The 21,265-nt window shown below is 41.6% G+C and overlaps 1 protein-coding gene across 1 annotated transcript in view; it reads left to right on the forward strand.

Annotated features, from left to right (window-relative positions):
* The first annotated feature begins 1,214 nt into the window (after positions 1-1,214).
* The window catches only part of LOC137623379 (uncharacterized), a 130,507-nt gene continuing 110,456 nt past the window's right edge, over positions 1,215-21,265 (forward strand). The window contains exon 1 of the mRNA XM_068354219.1: positions 1,215-1,317. The gene's annotated coding sequence lies outside the window, so the exon portion shown is untranslated. The remainder of the gene's footprint in view (positions 1,318-21,265) is intronic.

Below are 21,265 nucleotides of genomic sequence, written 5' to 3' on the forward strand. Positions count from 1 at the left end.
TTTACAAATTCACACAGCTACATCTAACATCGTAGCCAGAACGCAATTAAGTATTCCTTTAAAAGTTACGTATTTATTCAGCTTGCTGTTTAAATCAGATCCATTATCTATTATTTTTATTAAATCAATATTATTCTAAGTTTCTTTTTTATAAAATTATTAATTTTTAAGTCTTGATTTATCTACAATAAGTATAGATATTTTACCACAACAAAGTTTCACTCATTCATGAAATACGAGATCGTATGACGTCATATACAGCTACCAATCATAGCAGAGGATGGATTAGCCAATGAGGCGTCAGATATTTCCCGCTAAGGAAACGCATAAGGTGGAAAGGTATCTCTTTCTTATGGGCTGCTGTTGCCAAGCGAATCAGATTCACACGAGATATTCGTTCAACTAAATCTTTTTCTTTTTCCATCCTATACAACAAGAGTATTTAAATCTATTTTATTACTAAATTATTATTATTTTGAGTTTATTTCCATACAATATGCAGTCTTTAAAGTCTTCATTTATCTGCATGCAATATGTAGGATATATTGCAGCAATAGATTAAACACTTAAATGTATAGCAAATTGAGTAAAGAGTGTAGTGAAGATGTCTTTTAAACGAATAGATCCCATCAAAAAATCGAAACTACATAAACTGTACTCCCAAACTCCATGTTTTGTATGTGTAATCTTAATAAAATTTGGACAGGATTTCGAACGCCAACTCATAAGTCACCGGGAAACTCTCTCACCGGGATATTCCAGTCCTCTGATTGGCTATAACTTCCTCAACTATTATTGGTAGTTGCCTTCGCTTACTACACATTCACAGACGCACGCACGCACAATTATCACCTTAGCCAGAACGCAGTCAAGTATTTCTTCGATCATGACGTATTTGTTTGACTTATACCATTTAACAAGATTCATTATCTATTTATTAAAATATTAATAGCAACTTTAAGTTTATTTTTACACTATTTTTTATTTTTTAGTCATAATTTATCTGCTATAAGTATAGATTTTTTACCCCTACCTTCGAATTATGATTGTATGACGTCACATACAACCACCAATCATAGCTGAGGAAGAATTAGCCAATGAGACGCCAGATATTTCCCGCTAAAAAGGCATTAGGTGAGAGGGATCTCTTAGTTTATGGGCTGCTGTTGGCTAACGAGTTAATTCACGCAAGCCATTTTGTTGAAACGCTCTAGCTACAGTGTGTTTGTTTGTTTTGTTGGTTCGTTTGCTGTTTTATTTTTACATATATTTTTAAAATGCTGTTTACAGACCAGTCCTTTCATTCAAATAATCTAGGTAAGGTTTTTTCTTATTGATTATTATTCACATATCGATGATATTCAAGTAGCCTGAGAAAGAATATTTTCTTATTTCTTATATATTTTATAAATCATTCAAATGTTTGTCAATTACATACTATCACTTCAGTAGTCACACTTTCTTTTCTTTTGGGAATGAGAAACATTTTATGTTTTTATGTCATTTTCATCATCATGTTGAATATTTTGTGAGTTAAGGTTAAGAATTTAGAATCCATATTAGTTCATATTTATTTTATTACAAAAACTTACTCAAGGCCAAAGTCCAAAAAGAATATATAGTAAAGAAAAATGTATAGACCCAATTTTTCTTTATGTTTGTGTTGTTACAAACATTATTAAAACAATGGATTAAATACAGAATACAGAGGAAATGGTCTTATCAGCAGAACAAAATCACATTCGGAATTTTATTTTGCAATCAATGGTTGAAAGCAATTGAGAATAGGCTTCTTGGAATTATTGAACTGTTAAGAAATCAGAGCAGCATCAGTTAGGAAAAACTGATTGTTGAATTGGCCTACTTGTAAAATTTACACTCTTCAACCTTCAATTTCTCAACCTAACCTAACCAAACCTAAGAGCATGTCTCCTTAGCTTATTGTTTGACAAATAGGTTGCTAAATTTTTTTCTGATGTCAAGATAAAGTTATAGTTGTAGGCCTACTGTAGGCCTACATGGTGTTTATGGTTGAAAAAAATTTTAAACAAAAAACAATTCTAGAACGTCCAATCAGGCTGTACTGTATTGTCATGATAAGGTTAGTACCTAACATTCTTACAAATTTTGATTTTCACAAATTAATGGATTCGAGATCTATAGCCTAGCATTGAGATCTATGAGGCCGTTCAAAGCCAGGGTGACCAGTGAACATGCTTGATTGCAATATTGTAATTATATTCGACACATGTAATGAACAGCTGTTTGTAATAAAATTTTCAGTGGATGCAGTTTATAACAAAAAAGTCAATGAAGTAGGTCCTGGACAATAATGAGCAAGCTGAGAAGGATTTAGCTTGCATCCCTGCCTGTGTAACTTCCCCTAAGTTGTGTCTATATTGTTCACATATCTCTCTGATTTAGGTGTCTCTATCTCAGTTTTCAAAATCTGGTCACCGTGATATATATATATATATATATATATATATATATATATATATATATATATATATATATATATATATATATATATACGGTGCCATAGCCTCTATACCATGGTCTTCCACTGTCTTGGGTTAGAGTTCTCTTGCTTGAGGGTACAATCGGGCACACTATTCTATCTAATTTCTCTTCCTCTTGTTTTGTTAAAGTTTTTTATAGTTTATATAAGAAATATTTATTTTAATGTTATTACTCTTAAATCATTTTGTTTTTCCTTGTTTCCTTTCCTCATTAGGCTATTTTTCCCTGTTGTAGCCCTTGAGCGGCGTGGTAGCATCTTGCTTTTCCAACTAGGGTTGTAGCTTGGCTAGTAATTATAATAATAATAAAAATAATATATATATATATATATATATATATATATATATATATATATATATATAGATATAGATAATCCATTATTACTTCGAATAATTCATTACATTATACTTGAAATGCAACAGAATATGAATTACAGTAATGTAGTTCCTTCTCTATATGAGCTCGGTATAATAATAGTACCTATTTAAATATCGAACATTATCCATGCACTACACAATACCTCACTCAAACCAGCAAACAGAATTAATCAGTCATTTAAGCAAACTGGAAAGTTCATCCTACTCCTCATGATGTCCCAAAATCATATTCTTAATAAGAATAACGATTTGGTAGTCAGAATTTATTACTCTGATGTAATATGTTATAAAAAAAACATATTTTAAAGGACTGTCTAATTATTTTCAAAGTGAAAATAACTTTAATTCCCATTAAAAAGAAAAAATCTTCAGCTTCATCCCCAGTAACTAGGGCCTTTATATATAAACATATCGAAATTCGGGATAGTTTTTCTTTAAAGCACGCATAAGTGATCGAAACTCCCTTTTGCCGATACATTTCAGTCCTCTGATTAATTATAACTTCCTCAGTTGTGACAGATTATTGCCTTTGTTTACTGTAGCTGCACACACACACACACACACATCGTAACCAAAACAGTCATTATTCTTTCGAATAATTTGAATTATAGCCTACTTAAAATGTCACAAAATACGAATTAGTCATGTACTGTAGTTCCTTCGCTGTATAAGCTTGATATAATAATAGTATTTATTTGAATTATTGAATATTAGTTACGTGATACTGAATACCTCACTCAAACCAGCAAACATTATTAATCAGTCATTTAGACAAGCTTTAAAGTTCATCCTACTCCTTATGACGTCATAAAAACGTAAATTTTTTCTTAGTAGAAAAAAATTATTTGGTCATTAGAATATATTCCTCGATAAAATATGTTATCAAACCATCTTATAAGGAACTCTTTGTATATTTTGAATAGAAATATATCTCTTGAAAAAAAAAATCTTCAGGTCAGTCCGTTGTCCCCAATGACTAAAACGTTTAAAAGCAATTCAATGGAAATTCGGACAGGTTTTGCAAACAGCAACTCATAAATTTCAGGAACTCTCTATTGTCGGGATATTCCAGTCCTCTGATTGGCTGAATCTTCTCAGCTGTGATTGGTTGTTGCCTTTGTTTACAAATTCACACAGATACATCTAACATCGTAGCCACAACCCAATTAATTACTCCTTTAAAAGTTACATATTTATTTAGCTTGCTGTTGAAATCAGATCCATTATCTATTTTTTTTATTAAATCAATAATATGTTAAGCCTTTTTATATAAAATAATTAATTTCTAAGTCTTAATTTATCTACAATAAGTATAGATATTTTACCACAACAAAGTTTCACTCATTCATGAAATACGAGATTGTATGACGTCATATACAGCTACCAATCATAGCAGAGGATGGATTAGCCAATGAGGCGCCAGATATTTCACGCTAAGGAAACGCATAAGGTAAAAGGGTTTCTCTCTCTTATGGGCTGCTGTTGCCAAGTGAGTCAGATTCACATGAGATATTTCGTTCAAATACTCTAAATCTTTTTCTTTTTCATCCTATACAACAAGATTATTTAAATCTATTTTATTACTAAATTATTATTATTTTTAGTTTATTTCCATACAATATGCAGTCTCTAAAGTCATCATTTATCTGCATGCAATATGTAGGCTATATTGCAGCAATAGATTAAACGCTTAAATATATAATAGCAAATTGAGTAAAGAGTGTAGTGAACATGCCTTTTAAACGAATAGATCCCATCAAAAAATCGAAACTACATAAACTGTACTCCCAAACTCCATGTTTTGTATGAGTAATCTTAATAAAATTTGGACAGGATTTCGAACAGCAACTCATAAGGCACCGGGACACTCACTCAGCGGGATATTCCAGTTCTCTGATTGGCTATAACTTCCTCAACGATTATTGGTTATTGCCTTCGCTTACTACACATTCACAGACACACGCACGCACAATTATCACCGTAGCCAGAACGCAGTCAAGTATTTCTTCGATCATAACGTATTTGTTTGAATTATACCATTCAATAAGATTCATTACCTATTTACTAGAATATTAATAGCAACTTTAAGTTTATGTTTATACTATTTTTTTATTTTTTAGTCATAATTTATCTGTTATAAGTATAGATTTTTTACCCCTACCTTCGAATTATGATTATATGACGTCACATACAACCACCAATCATAGCTGAGAAAGAATCAGCCAATGAGACGCCAGATATTTCCCGCTAAAAAGGCATTAAGTGAGAGGGATCTTTTAGTTTATGGGCTGCTGTTGGCGAACGAGTTAATTCAGCAAACCATTTTGTTGAAACGCTCTAGCTACAGTGTGTTTGTTTGTGTTGTTGGTTCGTTTGCTGTTTTTTTTTCACATATATTTATAAAATGCTGTTTACAGACCAGTCATCTCATTCAAATAATCTTGGTAAGGTTTTTTTCTTATTGTTTATTATACACATATCAATGATATTCAAGTAGCCTGAGAAAGAATATTTTCTTATTTCTTATATATTTTATAAATCATTCAAATGTTTGTCAATTACATACTATCACTTCAGTAGTCACACTTTATTTTCTTTTGGGAGTGAGAAACATTTTATGTTTTTATGTCATTTTCATCATTTTGAATATTTTGTGAGTTAAGGTTAAGAATTTCGAATCCATATTAGTTCATATTTATTTCATTACAAAAGCTACCTCGAGGCCAAAGTCCAAAAAGAATATATAGTAAACAAAAATGTATAGACCCGAATTTTCTTTTTATATTTGTATTGTTACAAACATCATTAAAACAATTGATTGAATACAGAATACAGAGGAAATGGTCTTATCAGCAGAACAAACTCACATTCGGAATTTCATTTTGCAACGGTTGAAAGCAATTGAGAATAGGCTTCTTGGAATTATTGAAAGGTTAAGAAATCAGCACAGCATCAGTTAGGAAAAACTGAATGTTGAATTGGCCTACTTGTAAAATTTACACTCTTCAACCTTCAATTTCTTAACCTAACCTAACCTAACCTAATAAAGACCATGTCTCCTTAGCTTACTATTGTTTAACAAATAGGTTGCTAAATTTTTTGCTGATGTCAAGATAAAGTTATAGTTGTAGGCCTACATGGTGGTTATGGTTGTAAAAAAAAATTAAACAAAAAATAATCCTTGAAAGTCCAATCAGGCTGTACTGTAATGTCATGATAAGGTCAGTACCTAACATTCTTATAAATTTTGATTTTCCCAAATTGATGGATTTGAGATTTATAGCCTAGCATTGAGGTCTATGAGGCCGTTCAGTGCCAGGGTGACCAGTGAACATGCTTGATTGCAATATTGTAATTATATTCGACACATGTAATGAACAGCTGTTTGTAACAAAATTTACAATGTACGCAGTTTATAAAAAAAAAAAAGTCAATGAAGTAGGTCCTGGACAATGATGAGCAAGCTGAGAAGGATTTTGCTTGCATCCCTGTCTGCGTAACTAAGTTGTGTCTATATTGTTCAACTATCTCTCTGATTTAGGTGTCTCTTATCTCAGTTTTCAAAATCTGGTCAGCCTGATATATATATATATATATATATATATATATATATATATATATATATATATATATATATATATATATATATAGTGCCATAGCCTCTATACCATGGTCTTCCACTGTCTTGTGTTAAAGTTCTCTTGCTTGAGGGTACACTCGGGCACACTATTCTATCTAATTTCCCTTCCTCTTGTTTTGTTAAAGTTTTTATAGTTTATAAAAGAAATATATATTTTAATGTTATTACTCTTAAATCTTTTTGTTTTTCCTTGTTTCCTTTCCTCACTGGGATATTTTCCTTGTAGGAGGGCCCCTGGGCTTATTGCATCCTGCTTTTCCAACTTGGGTTGTAGCTTAGCAAGTAATAATAATGATAATAATAATAATAAATATATATATATATATATATATATATATATATATATATATATATATATATATATATATATATATATATATACACACACACAAACACACACACACAACTTGCTACATTGATGAATGTAGCTAGGTATGATTGAGAAAGTAATTGTATGGACTGGAGTTGTGGGAAATGAAAGTGACGGAGACTAAGAAATTGAATGGGTATTCTTATAGATTAAAAGCTCAAGATAGAGATGACTGGCGAAATCTAACTGAGGCCCTTTGCGTCAATAGGCGTAGGAGGAGATGATGATGATGATTATTATAGAACTACACAGGACAAACTTTACTAATAAAAAAATTGGGGAATATATAGAAAAGCTTCGGTTTCCTTCTAAAATGACCTTTATTTCCCTCGCAGATAGATAGTTAATAAAATATAACCTAATATATCCTACGGTAATGGGGCCACCCCGTGGGAGCCAGGGATTTTGGGTGGGGAAAATTTACTGGTGAACCGATAAAGGTAATTCTATAAAATAGCTCCGGCGCTAATATTTTTTTTCTGATAAAGCACTTAGCTCGACTTTTTTTTTTTTTTTTTTTTTGAACAGTAGTTTTACCATATTTGTTAACCTTTCCAATCTTGGGGGCCCCCAGTGGAAAACCAGGTTTTTGGGTGGGGAATGATTTAAAGAATCTATTTTACCATATAAATAATGGCACATGTAGAATTAGCACTAAAGAAGGCCACCAGCTAACCTAAACAAACTGTCTAACCTAACCTAACCTACCTTAGAAGCCATATCCTTACCTATGCGGGCGGGGGGAGATAATTATATTTTCTTATTCTAAATATTTTTTTTATAAAGTCATTATGGGCCTTAAAATTAATAAAGTTAATTACAGTAATATCAAATATACTCGTGTAACCCATAATAAAATTATTTTATCATGCATCTCATGCGAGTTCCTTTATTGAGACCAAATTTGAATAAACAAAATTCTTTTTCTCCCAATTCATAGCTCAATAAGTTCAAAAGTAAAAGAGAATGTATAAAGCCTATGGCTATAAAAAAACAAAAAAACAGCTGTTTTTTTATGAACAATGAATTAGGATAACAACACCTGTTTTCTTTCATTTCCACTAGTGTAATGATAAGTAGAATATGAGATACATCATTACAGTACATTATACCTCTTTTGGTTTATAAATCCCTCGTCATATCACTGTTTACCTACAGTATCACTCCCTCAGTACCTTGTGTATAAATATATTATATGTAAATCTATATTGCAGACTCCCCTTTTATATCATGGGTTTCTGAGGGCAGATAAGTTATATTTTTATGAATAGTACTTACCTGGCAGTTATATAATTTATATATAGCTGAGTCTGCGACTGCGGCAGAATTTAATAGAAAATCGCGGCAACCGCCTTGTGGTGGTTGTGTGGTTAGATGGTTAACAACCCTTACAGGGTGGTACCTGGAATCATTCCCGTTTTCTGTTCCTCGGATTATCTCTGCCGGCCGGATCGACAACATCGTTGGTCTGCCATTTAGAGTTTTTTCGGATCGCTTTCCCTTCATTGCCTTTTTGGACTTCGTTTTTGGTGAAGTATACTGTGTTGGGATTTGGCAATCGTGTTTGTTTTTTGTTTTTCGTCTTTTTTCCTTTCTTATCATGAGTGAAAAAATTCATTTTTGTATTTGTGCGAATATTTGCAAGGTGAGGTTGCCGAAAGTGTCGGTTGACCCTCACACTATCTGTATGGGTTGCAGGGGGTTTGAATGTGCTCTAGATAATAGGTGCAAGGAATGCGAGGTTTTAAATGATGATAATTGGTTAGCTATGAAGCGCTATGTGCGCAAACTTGAGGTTGATAGAGTTAGGAGAGCTAAATCAAAGTCAAAGTCTGCTAGTGAGCTTAGCTTAGATTTATCTATTGACCCTTTAATTGTAACCTCTTTGGAAGTTATTCCTTCCCCGAATGAAGTAACTCCTGCCCCTTCTACAGGATCTGTGCCTACAGATGACCCTGGGTATGCTAAATTAGCTGCTGAATTAGAGGCCATTAAAGCACAATTGGAGGTCTTTAAAGGTAAGGGTGTAAGTGAAATTAGTGCTTGTGAAAGTGCAGTGGAGGTGGCGACTGATCGAATCTGTCATACCCCTAGGTCTAGACCTCTACCAAGCTCCCAGGACCAAGGGAGAAGGTACGTCGAAAGCCAAAACGGGGTGAGAGGTGCTTATCCTCGGTCAGTCCTCGCCTCAGACAGTCCTGTTGCGATCTCCCAGGCTGCTCTTGACCGCTGTAGAAAAGGCGTGTCGGATACGTTTGTGTCTTCGCCTGATCGTTCTCCCAGACGTAATTGGCGTTACGAATCAAGACCAATGAAGAGAGGGTGGGACCGGGATGTGCAGTCTCGCTCTCCCTCTCCCGGTTCGAGTAGCCGAGATCCTGATCCTTCGGAAGACGATTTCGATGTTGTTCCTGTTAAGAGGGCGAAACAGAGAGTCCTTAGCCCAGTTAATCCTGCTAACTTCCCTGCTTCTTCTGCCAGCGCTCCCAGTCAAGCCGTACGACAACTGCCGTCTTCGGCACTGCGAGAGCCAGCGGAGGTTGCTAAAGCTTTCATGGTTGTTATGCAGGAACAACTTTCATCGTTAGTTCAAGCTTTCAGCCACCCTTCTCAGTCCGTCAGACGTAAGGACGTCTCTTTGTCTGTTAAGAGATCTTCTTCTAAGAAAGAACTTAGTATCTCTCCCAAGAAACTTCTGCGCACTTTGTCAGCCGTACGACAACGCACACTCTCTTCATCGGCAAGCTGCCAGGAATTTCCTTCCCCCCTCTCTCGGCGCCAGGACGATACTGCCTCTCGTTCTCGGCGCCGTGACGATTCCGTTTCTCATTCGAAATGCCAGGACGTTACCGCCTCGTTTCTTAGGAAACAGGATGAATGCAGTCTGCATTTTCAAGGCGAATGCAGCCTGCATCTTCAGGACGATTTCGTTTCTCGTCATCGTGACGATACCGCTTCTTGCCGACTGGATGTTAGCAGCGCTCGGCGCCAGGATTCAAACAGCTCTCTGTGCCAGACTGCTGGCAGCCCAACTCTTCAGGATGTTATCCCTGAGCAGGACCTCGAAGATATTTCGGAAGAGGAAGAAAAACCTGCCGACTCTTCTAGTGATTATAAGGTTCTTTCTCGCTCTCTTTTGGAACTTTATGGGGAGGAATTTCAACCTTCGGCTCCTCGTTCTCCTCAGTCTCAATTTACCAGGAAGAAAGCTACTAAGTCTTCGGCCTTCATCAAAATGAAATTTTCTATTTCGGCCAGGAAAGCTCTCGCTAAGGTGGATGATTGGAGGAAGGAGCGGAGACAAGCTGTCAAGACCACCTCTTTTCCACCATCTCGACTCGCTTCCAAGGCCGGTATGTGGTATGAGACAGGGGAACCTTTGGGGTTAGGAGTGCCTGCCTCCTCCCAAGGTGACTTCTCGGCTCTTGTGGACTCGGCAAGAAGGCATGCTTTAAACTCTGCCAAGGTGATGTGGTCCATGTCGGAGCTTGATCACCTCTTCAAGGGAATTTTCAGGGTTTTCGAGGTTTTCAGCTTCCTGGACTGGTCTCTCGGGACTCTGGCCAGGAAGTCTGAACTCCTGGAGGACACGAAGGACCTGACGAGTATCATGCCCTGCATGGACAAAGCTCTAAGGGATGGAGCGAATGAATTGGCTTCCCTTTTCTCAGCAGGGGTCTTAAAGAAGAGGGCCCTTTTGTGCTCCTTCACCTCTAGATCTGTGACTGTTGCCCAGAAGTCGGAGCTGCTTTACGCCCCTTTTTCACGTCATCTTTTTCCTGAAGCTCTGGTCAGAGATTTCTCCCTTTCTCAGGCACAGAAGGCTACTCAGGACCTTTTGTCTCGGTCTGCTAGGAAGACCTTATCTGTTGCTCCTGCTCCTCTGAAGAAGGAAGAGAAGAAGTTTCAACAGCCCTTTCAGGGCAGGACCTCCTCGAGAGCGGATTTTAGGGGGAGAAGATAAGAGTCAGGGCCAAGGACCAGCAGAGGTGCGTTTAGGCCCCGGTCCAAAAAATTAGATGGAAGTCCTCCAGACACCAGTAGGGGCAAGACTGTCTCGTTTTTGGCAGTCTTGGAAAAGGAGAGGGGCGGACACCTGGTCCCTCTCAGTTGTCAAGGAAGGTTACAAGATCCCCTTTTTGAAGAAACCACCTCTCTCAGACACTCCCCTAGCCTTAGTGGCTCAGTACACCGACCCGGGGAAACGAGAGGCTCTTCTGGAGCTAGTCGACCAGATGTTGGTCAAGGGAGCAATAGAGCCGGTTCAAGACCTCGCCTCCCCAGGCTTTTACAATCGCCTGTTTCTGGTTCCCAAGAACTCGGGTGGATGGAGACCAGTCCTAGATGTCAGCTCTCTGAACGCCTTCGTGGAGAAAACAAAGTTCTCCATGGAGACGACTCAGTCAGTGCTGGCTGCAGTTCGTCCAGGCGACTGGATGGTATCTCTCGACCTGCAGGACGCTTATTTTCACGTCCCCATTCATCCGTCTTCGAGGAGATATCTGAGATTCGTGTTCCAGGGCAAGTGCTTCCAATTCAGGGCACTTTGCTTCGGTCTCAGCACAGCTCCCCAAGTTTTCACCAGACTAATGGCGAATGTGGCAGGCTGGTTACACCAGGAGGGGATAAGGGTATCCTTCTATCTAGACGACTGGCTGATCCGATCACAGTCGAAAGGAAAATGTCTGGAAGACCTAATGAAGACGTATACGATGACTCAGGACCTGGGACTCATCGTCAACTGGGGGAAGTCTCAGACCGAGCCGAATCAGATTATTCTCTATTTGGGGATAGTTCGGAATTCAGTTCTTTTTCAGGCTTCTCCCTCCCAGGAGAGGCAGACCAGGTGCCTGCACAAAGTCAAAGACTTTTTAAGGAAGCAGGAATGCTCAGCGAAGGAGTGGATGAGTCTGCTGGGAACTCTATCCTCCCTGGAGCAGTTTGTCCCATTGGGGAGACTGCACCTAAGGCCTCTGCAATACTTCCTCGCAAAGGTTTGGAACAGAAAGATCCAGGAGGACACTTTTTCTTTTCCCATTCCGACAAAGATCAAGGATCTTTTGATGTGGTGGCTGGACCCAGCTCTGTTGGGAAAAGGGATCTCCTTGTTCAAGAAGAACCCCGACCTAGTGTTATTCTCAGACGCGTCCGAGTCAGGCTGGGGAGCAACACTAGGGAACAAAGAGGTCTCAGGTATTTGGGAAGGGAGTCAGATCAGTTGGCATATCAACAGGAAGGAATTGATGGCCATTTTGTTAGGGCTAAAGGCCTTCAAAACCTCGGTGTCAGGAAAGACTGTGGAGATCAATTCCGACAACACCACAGCTCTCGCGTACATAAGGAAGCAAGGGGGAACTCACTCCCTCTCTCTGTTCTCAACTGCGAGAGAGCTTCTCCTTTGGGCAAACGAGAACGACACTCAGCTGTTGACAAGGTTTGTTCAAGGGCAGAGAAACATCAGGGCAGACATGCTCAGCAGGAGGGGACAAGTCCTTCCCACAGAGTGGACTCTCAATCCGCATGTCTGTCGGAGCCTCTGGAAGTTGTGGGGCAGACCTGTAATAGACCTTTTCGCCTCCAGTCTAAACAAGAGGATCCCCAACTACTGCTCCCTAGTCCCGGACGAGGAAGCTGTTGCAGTGGACGCCTTCTTGATGGATTGGACGGGGCTGGACATGTATGCCTTTCCCCCGTTCAAGATCATCAATCTGGTTGTCAGGAAATTCGCTCTCCTCGATTCGGGACGAATGATCCTAGTGGCTCCATTCTGGCCTGCGAGGGAATGGTTCACCGAAGTGGTAGGGTTGCTGATGGACGTTCCAATTAGATTCCCGGCAAGTCCAGATCTTCTCAGACAACCCCACTTCGAGAAATTTCACCAAAACTCCCTCGCTCTCAATCTGACTGCCTTCAGACTGTCGAGAAGCTCGTTAGATCTCGAGGCTTTTCGGCACAAGCGGCGAAAGCTATTGCCAGAGCAAGGAGGATCTCTTCACAAAGAGTCTACCTGTCAAAGTGGGAGACCTTTAGAGCTTGGTGCAGGAGACACAAGGTTTCCTCGTCCTCTACCTCTCTAAGCCAGATTGCAGACTTTCTTTTGTACCTCAGGCAGGATGCTAAGCTGGCTGTATCTACCATTAAAGGATACAGGAGCATGCTCTCAACCGTCTTTAGGCATAGAGGCTTAGAGTTATCTCAGAATAAGGACTTGCAGGACCTCATTAGGTCTTTTGAGACAACGAAGCAGGTGCAGTTAAGACCCCTTTCTTGGAACGTGGATGTGGTGTTTAAGTTTTGTGCTCCAAGAAGTTTGAGCCTATCTCGCAAGCCTCTCTGCGAGATGTGACTAAGAAAACCCTCTTCCTTTTGTGTCTAGCAACTGCCAGGAGGATCAGCGAGGTTCAGGCAATCGAGAAGCGTGTAGGCTTCACCCAAAATGGAGCGGTTTGTGCCTTGAGGTTCGACTTTCTCGGCAAGAATGAGAACCCTTCGAAACCCTGGCTCAGGACTTTTGAAGCCCCTAACCTCACGAATCTAGTGGGTCAGGAACAGGAAAGCCTCCTCTGCCCAGTTAGGGCTCTCAAGGCTTTTTTGGCCCACACTAAGAACGTGAGGGGTGCTTCCAACTCCTTATGGTGTTCGGTGAAGGATCCTCAAAAACCCCTGACAAAGAACGCTTTGTCCTTTTTCCTGAGGGAAACTATTAGGGAAGCCCACCTCTTTTGTGAGGAAGAAAACTTCGCCCTGTTAAAAGTACGGGCTCACGAAGTAAGAGCCATTGCTGCCTCACTGGCATACCGGAAAAATATGTCAGTTAGGCAGATCATGGACGCAACGTTCTGGAGGAGCAACTCTGTCTTCGCTTCTCATTACCTCAGAGAGGTAAGAGTGGACCATGACAAGTGTTATACCTTGGGCCCATACGTAGCTGCGGCTTCTGTATTAGGCAAAGGAGTTACTACCCCCACTCAACCTTAGTTTATGTACTTGTATATGGGTTTGTGTTTTTTATGGTTGTCTGAGGTCCTCGTCTTGTGGTACGGTTCCCTCAGTCCAGATAGATAGCTTATATCTATTTCTGCAAGATTAGATGGTTAGTTTTGGTATGGTTGCAATTCTTTTTTATTTTATGGGGCGAAGGTAGTTTCTGAAGTCTAGTCAAGTTGTTGGTCCTACCCCTTTGACAGACTCAATTGAGTTGTTTGCAGCGTAGCAGGTCTACTCCTGGTTGAACACTCCTAAGGGAAAGTGACTCTAGAGGCAGTTACCTTTGAAGTCAGCTACCTTAGCAGGTAAGGAATCAAGGTGTTTGTTCTCCTACAACTCTTTTGTTGTTTCCCCAACTATGTTTTTCTGTCTGTTTCCCTCCTCCAAATGTGTGAATCAGCTATATATATATAACTGCTAGGTAAGTACTATTCATAAAAATGGAGTTTTTATGATAAAACAAAGTTTTATGAATACTTACCTGGCAGTTATATATATATTTTAAAGCCCACCCACCTCCCCTCAGGAGACAGGTCGGGCAAAGATAATCTGAGGAACAGAAAACGGGAATGATTCCAGTTACCACCCTGTAAGGGTTGTTAACCATCTAACCACACAACCACCACAAGGAGGTTGCCGCGATTTTCGATTAAATTCTGCCGCAGTCGGAGACTCAGCTATTTATATATAACTGCCGGGTAAGTATTCATAAAACTTTGTTTTATCATAAAAACTCCATATTTTTTATATTTTAATAAAAAAATCTGAAAAAAAAACAGTAATTTTTAGGCTTACAAATGCTAAAATTATAGCTAATAAATATTATGAAAAATCATAAAAATAGTTATGAAAAAATATACTGTAGATTTCTATATCTACTTCATGGTGTTTCAGGTATCATACAGCCTTGGAACATAACACATGTGATAGCCAAAAGACTACTGAGTATATATACAGTATACTCTATGTGTTTAGGTAACAAAGTTTACCTCAAAGGATCAACATTTCTGCCCTTTCTGTTTATATTGGTTATACTGTACAGTAGTTGCATTTTTCAATATTTAACTTAGCCGGTGATTATAATAGCTGCAGCTCTGCTGCTCGACAGAAAACTCTACGGAAAAAATCCTCCAGCGATCGCTATACAGGTAGGGGGTGTACTTCAACAGCGCCATCTGTCGTCCAGATACCCAGTACTCATTGTAAACAAAGAACTCAATTTTCTCTCTGTCGTGCTACCGGCAAGACCTACTAATTCGCTGTTGCTAACTGGATTTGTTTTCACAACTATTTGGTGAAGTACACTATTCTAGTTTTGAGCTTTCGCTGTGCAGGCTTTCTCTTCAATAAATCCTTGCATTCTTTTTTTGATTACGGATTATTTGTTGATGACTTTGGATAGTTTTTGAATTCCCCTTTGACCAATTCAAAATGGCTGACCCTTCTCAAGTCCCAAAATTCAGGAAGTGTAATGCTAGGGACTGTTCAAGGCGTCTTCCGAAGGCCTCTATCGATCCTCACACTGTTTGTTCCAATTGTCGGGATAAAACCTGTCAATTGGAAGATCGATGTGAGGAATGCGTTGGGCTTTCGGAATTCGATTTTATCGAATTCCAAAAATATACACGTAGGCTAGAGAGAGATAGAGTCAGGAGAAGTTCCTCTCGTTCTGTTGAATTTTCCTCTCCTCATGCCCCACAACCTATTCCTTTCCCTGTAGTGGTTGCTCCTAATCCCCCTTCTGGCACTCAGGAACCTTCGATGGCTGATATGATGAGTGCCATCCAAGCTCTGGGTGAGAGAGTTGAGTCCCTGGCTAGTGACCGTAACCAGCTCATGGCGGACGTCAAGGAGCTGAAGTGTAAAAGTGCAGTGGGAAGTGATAAAGTGAGTGATAGTGTTGTGGATAGTGTTGCGCTTGAGGGTTCGTCTGTTCGTGCCTGTCGTCCTCCTAGTCCGGGACCTCTTGCAAGCTCCCAAGTCCAGGGGAGAAGCAATGTCGTACGACCAATGGGTTCGAGAGGCTTTAATCAGCGAACAGACGTTCCCTCTGTGGTTTCGGGCGTATCTACCCAAGATCGCCCCTGCCACACAAAGACGAGAGAGCCCATTTATACCTCGTCTGCGGAAGAGGTTTCTCGCAAGAAACCATGGACCAAGGTCTCACGACCGTTAAAGCGCAAGTCGGTCCCTTCCGCGCAAGTCCAACGGCCCAGCTGTAGCCACTGGGTCAGTTCGGACTCGCTGCAGTCTTCCGATGACTGCTCGCCTCCTAAGAGAGGCAAAGCGGTACCGCCTCAGACAGTTACACCGTCTGTCGCCGCACCTGCTCCTGCAGACCCTAAGTGGTCTTTGCTGCAGAGCATGCAGTCCCAATTAACGTCTCTGATGCAGGACTTGCGTGCGGAGAAGGTTGCTGCTGCACCAGCTAGTACAGCCTCTTGCCTACAACCAACCACACACTCGGTTGTGCGTCCTGTGGACGCTGAGGCGACCTTCTTGCGCACTCCAGTTGAGAGAGTTCCGCCACCCATGCGTTCCAGTGTACCCTGCCAGCCGCATGTTGACGTTCAGCGACGCACGGAACCTTCCGTTGACGTTCGCGAGGTACAACAACCGTCAGAGTTGTTTTGTTTTGACGCGGTGCGTCAACCTCCGCAACCCAGTGTGGTTGCCACTGCTCTCCCACATCAGGCTAGACAGTCTGGAGTAGACGCTGTGCGTCCCCGCGCTGCTATGGTTGTTGCCAGCTCACAGACTGGGCAACAGTTCCATGACGTTGCGTCCGGCTCAGTCACGCATGCACCCGTGCGACCGGACTCAGCTAACCAGCCGTTACCTACTCCATTGCCGCTTCCTCCTCAATTCTCGGATGATGGACTTTCGGATGATGATGGTGCTGCTCACGTTGATGAACCACATTCGGATCTTGACGAGCCTAAGTCCACGCAACCCTCTTTGGACTTTAGAAAGGTTTTAGCTCTGTTCAAAGAGATGTTTCCGGACCAGTTTGTTTCTGTGGCTCCGCGCTCTCCTCCGTCAGAGTTTGTTTTAGGTATGCCGTCATCTTCGCCTGCCTTTACAAGACTCGTCCTCGCACGCTCGTCCAAGAGAGCTTTACGAGTGATAGGAGAATGGATGCAGTCCAAAAAGAGTCTAGGGAAGACAGCCTTTACGTTTCCCCCTGCTAGACTCTCCTCTAGATCGAGCGTCTGGTATGCCACGGGAGAAGTTCTCGGCTTGGGAGTTCCTGCCTCTGCCCAGGGCGACTTCTCAAGTCTTGTAGACTCTCCCCGTAGGCTAGCCATGAGAAGTTCAAAAATATGTTGGTCATCTTCGGACCTAGACCACCTTTTGAAAGGGATATTTAGAGCCTTCGAGGTCTTCAACTTTTTAGACTGGTGTCTGGGAGCTCTAAGCAGGAAGATCTCTCCGACAGAGAAGGAGACTTCCTTGCTCATCATGTCCTGCATGGACAAGGCCGTACGTGACGGGTCTAATGAGCTTGCTGCATCGTTCGTGTCCGGAGTCCTCAAGAAGCGTGAGAACCTTTGCTCTTTCCTGTCAGCTGGAGTTACACCTTGCCAAAGATCAGAACTCCTGTTTGCTCCTCTTTCTAAGTGCCTCTTTCCAGAGGACTTGATTAAGGAGATTGCTGCTTCTTTGATACAGAAGGACACTCATGATCTGGTTGCGTCCTCTGCTCGCAAAGCCACCCCTTTGCCTACCTTGTCAGCTAGACCAAGGATGGACACTCCAGCGTCCCGATTTATTCCGCCCTTTCGTGGCAGAGCCTCCAGCAGAGGAGGTGCTCGTGCCGAAGGGAGACGTGGAAAGAAGAAAGGAACCAAGTCCTTTAAAGGCAGAGTCTGACTGCCAGCTTCTTCAGACAGCAGTGGGAGCCAGACTCAAGAACTTCTGGCAGACCTGGGAGAAGAGAGGCGCAGATGCACAATCTGTGAAGTTGCTCAGAGAGGGGTACAAGATCCCGTTTGTGCGAAAACCCCATCTAGCAACGTCTCCCATCGATCTCTCTCCCAGGTAGAGAGAGGAAGACAAGAGACGAGCATTGAAACAGGAAGTGTCTCTCTTACTAGAAAAGGGAGCGGTAGTCAAAGTCCTGGACCATCAAACCCCGGGCTTCTACAACCGTCTCTTCTTAGTGGCAAAGAAGACAGGAGGGTGGAGGCCGGTGCTAGACGTCAGTGCGCTGAATGTCTTTGTCACAAAGCAGACGTTCTCCATGGAGACCACAAAGTCCGTTCTAGCAGCGGTCAGAAGGGAAGACTGGATGGTCTCTTTAGACCTAAGGGACGCATACTTCCACGTCCCCATCCACCCAGACTCCCAACCTTTTCTGAGATTTGTTTACGAAAAGGTTGTCTACCAGTTTCAAGCCCTGTGCTTTGGCCTAAGCACAGCTCCTCTTGTGTTTACGAGGCTGATGAGGAATGTAGCCAAATTCCTGCATTTAGCGGACATCCGAGCCTCCCTCTATTTGGACGACTGGCTTCTAAGAGCTTCTTCCAGTCGTCGCTGTCTGAAGGATCTAAAGTGGACTCTAGATCTGACCAAGGAATTGGGTCTCCTTGTCAATTTGGAAAAGTCTCAAGTGGTCCCATCCCAAACTATTGTGTATTTAGGGATGGAGATTCACAGTCTAGCTTTTCGGGCTTTTCCGTCGGCCCCCAGAACAAACCAAGCCCAGTTATGCATCCAGAACATGCTGAAGAAGGAACGATGTTCAGTCAGGCAGTGGATGAGTCTGATAGGGACACTATCATCCCTGGAACAGTTCGTATCGTTAGGAAGACTACACCTCCGTCCTCTTCAATATCACCAAGCTGTTTACTGGAAAAAGGACAAGACGCTAGAAGCGGTCTCGATCCCCATTTCCGAGAAGATGAAGTCTTGCCTGACTTGGTGGAAGGACAGTATCAGCCTCAGAGAGGGTCTGCCCCTGGCTGTTCAGACTCCCAACCACGTTCTCTTCTCGGACGCATCGGACACAGGCTGGGGCGCGACATTAGACGGTCGGGAATGCTCGGGAACTTGGAACTCGAGTCAAAGGACAATGCATATCAACTGCAAGGAGCTACTGGCAGTTCATCTGGCCTTGAAAAGCTTCAAGTCTCTCCTTCAAGGCAAAGTGGTGGAGGTGAACTCGGACAACACCACGGCTTTGGCGTACATCTCCAAGCAAGGAGGGACCCACTCTATGACGTTGTACGAGATCGCAAGGGACCTCCTCACCTGGTCAAAAGGTCAAAACATTTTGCTAGTAACGAGGTTCATCCAAGGCAACTTGAATGTCATGGCAGATTGCCTCAGTCGGAAGGGACAAATCATTCCAACAGAATGGACCCTACACAAGGATGTGTGCAAGAGACTTTGGGCCACATGGGGCCAGCCAACCATAGATCTCTTCGCAACCTCGATGACCAAGAGGCTCCCAATATATTGCTCACCAATCCCGGACCCAGCAGCAGTTCATATAGATGCCTTTCTCCTAGATTGGTCACATCTAGACCTTTATGCATTCCCCCCGTTCAAGATTGTCAACAAGGTACTGCAGAAGTTCGCCTCTCACGAAGGGACAAGGTTGACGTTAGTTGCTCCCCTCTGGCCCGCGAGAGAATGGTTCACCGAGGTACTTCGATGGCTAGTGGACGTTCCCAGAACTCTTCCTCTAAGGGTGGACCTTCTACGTCAGCCACACGTAAAGAAGGTACACCAAGGCCTCCACGCTCTTCGTCTGACTACCTTCAGACTCTCGAGAGCTAGAGGCTTTTCGAAGGAGGCAGCCAGGGCGATTGCTAGAGCAAGGAGGACATCCACCCTTAGAGTCTACCAGTCGAAGTGGGAGGTCTTCCAAAACTGGTGCAAGTCAGTATCTGTATCCTCGACCAGTACCTCTGTAACTCAAATAGCTGACTTCCTTTTATACCTGAGGAAAGAACGATCTCTTTCAGCTCCCACTATCAAGGGTTACAGAAGCATGTTGGCTTCAGTCTTCCATCACAGAGGCTTAGATCTTTCCAACAATAAAGATCTACAGGACCTCCTTAGGTCTTTTGAGACCACGAAGGAGCGTCGTTTGGCTACACCGGGTTGGAATTTAGACGTGGTACTAAGATTCCTCATGTCAGAAAGGTTCGAGCCGCTACAATCAGCCTCCTTTAAAGATCTCACCTTAAAGACTCTTTTCCTGGTTTGCTTAGCTACAGCTAAAAGAGTCAGTGAGATTCACGCCTTCAGCAGGAACATCGGATTTTCATCTGAAACGGCTACATGTTCTCTACAACTTGGTTTTCTAGCCAAAAACGAGCTACCTTCTCGTCCTTGGCCGAAATCGTTCGATATTCCAAGCCTATCGAATATGGTTGGAAATGAACTAGAAAGAGTCTTATGCCCTGTAAGAGCTCTTAAGTTCTATTCAAGACGAACTAAACCTTTACGAGGACAGTCAGAAGCTTTATGGTGTTCAGTTAAGAAACCATCTTTGCCTATGTCAAAGAATGCTTTATCCTATTTTATCAGACTGTTAATACGAGAAGCTCATTCACATCTGAGTGAGGAAGACCAAGCTTTGCTGAAGGTAAGGACACATGAAGTCAGAGCTGTCGCAACTTCAGTGGCCTTTAAACAAAATAGATCTCTGCAAAGTATAATGGACGCAACCTATTGGAGAAGCAAGTCAGTGTTCGCGTCTTTTTATCTTAAAGATGTCCAGTCTCTTTACGAGGACTGCTACACTCTGGGACCATTCGTAGCAGCGAGTGCAGTAGTGGGTGAGGGCTCAACCACTACAATCCCCTAATTCCATAACCTTTTTAATCTTTCTCTTGAAATGTTTTTTAATGTTGTTTTTGGGTTGTCCGGAAGGCTAAGAAGCCTTTCGCATCCTGGTTGATTTGGCGGGTGGTCAAATTCTTTTCTTGAGAAGCGCCTAGATTAGAGGTTTTGATGAGGTCCTGTGGTATGGGTTGCAACCCTTCATACTTCAGATCCTAGGGGTCGCTCAGCATCCTAAGAGGATCGCGAGGCTCCGTAAGGAAGACGTACTTAAAAAGGCAGAGTAATTGTTCAAGTCGACTTCCTTACCAGGTACCTATTCATTTTGTTTTTGTTATTTTGATAACTTCTAAAATGAAATAAAAAAATCCTTAGCTCATAATGATGTAAACATTTATTGCTGGTCTCTACCCACACCCCTGGGTGTGAATCAGCTATTATAATCACCGGCTAAGTTAAATATTGAAAAATGTTATTTTGATTCTAAAATAAATTTTTGAATATACTTACCCGGTGATTATAAATTAAAGGACCCTCCCTTCCTCCCCAATAGAGACGCAGTGGACCGAGGAG

This window comes from Palaemon carinicauda, chromosome 2 (assembly GCF_036898095.1).
Source record: "Palaemon carinicauda isolate YSFRI2023 chromosome 2, ASM3689809v2, whole genome shotgun sequence".
NCBI lineage: Eukaryota > Metazoa > Arthropoda > Malacostraca > Decapoda > Palaemonidae > Palaemon > Palaemon carinicauda.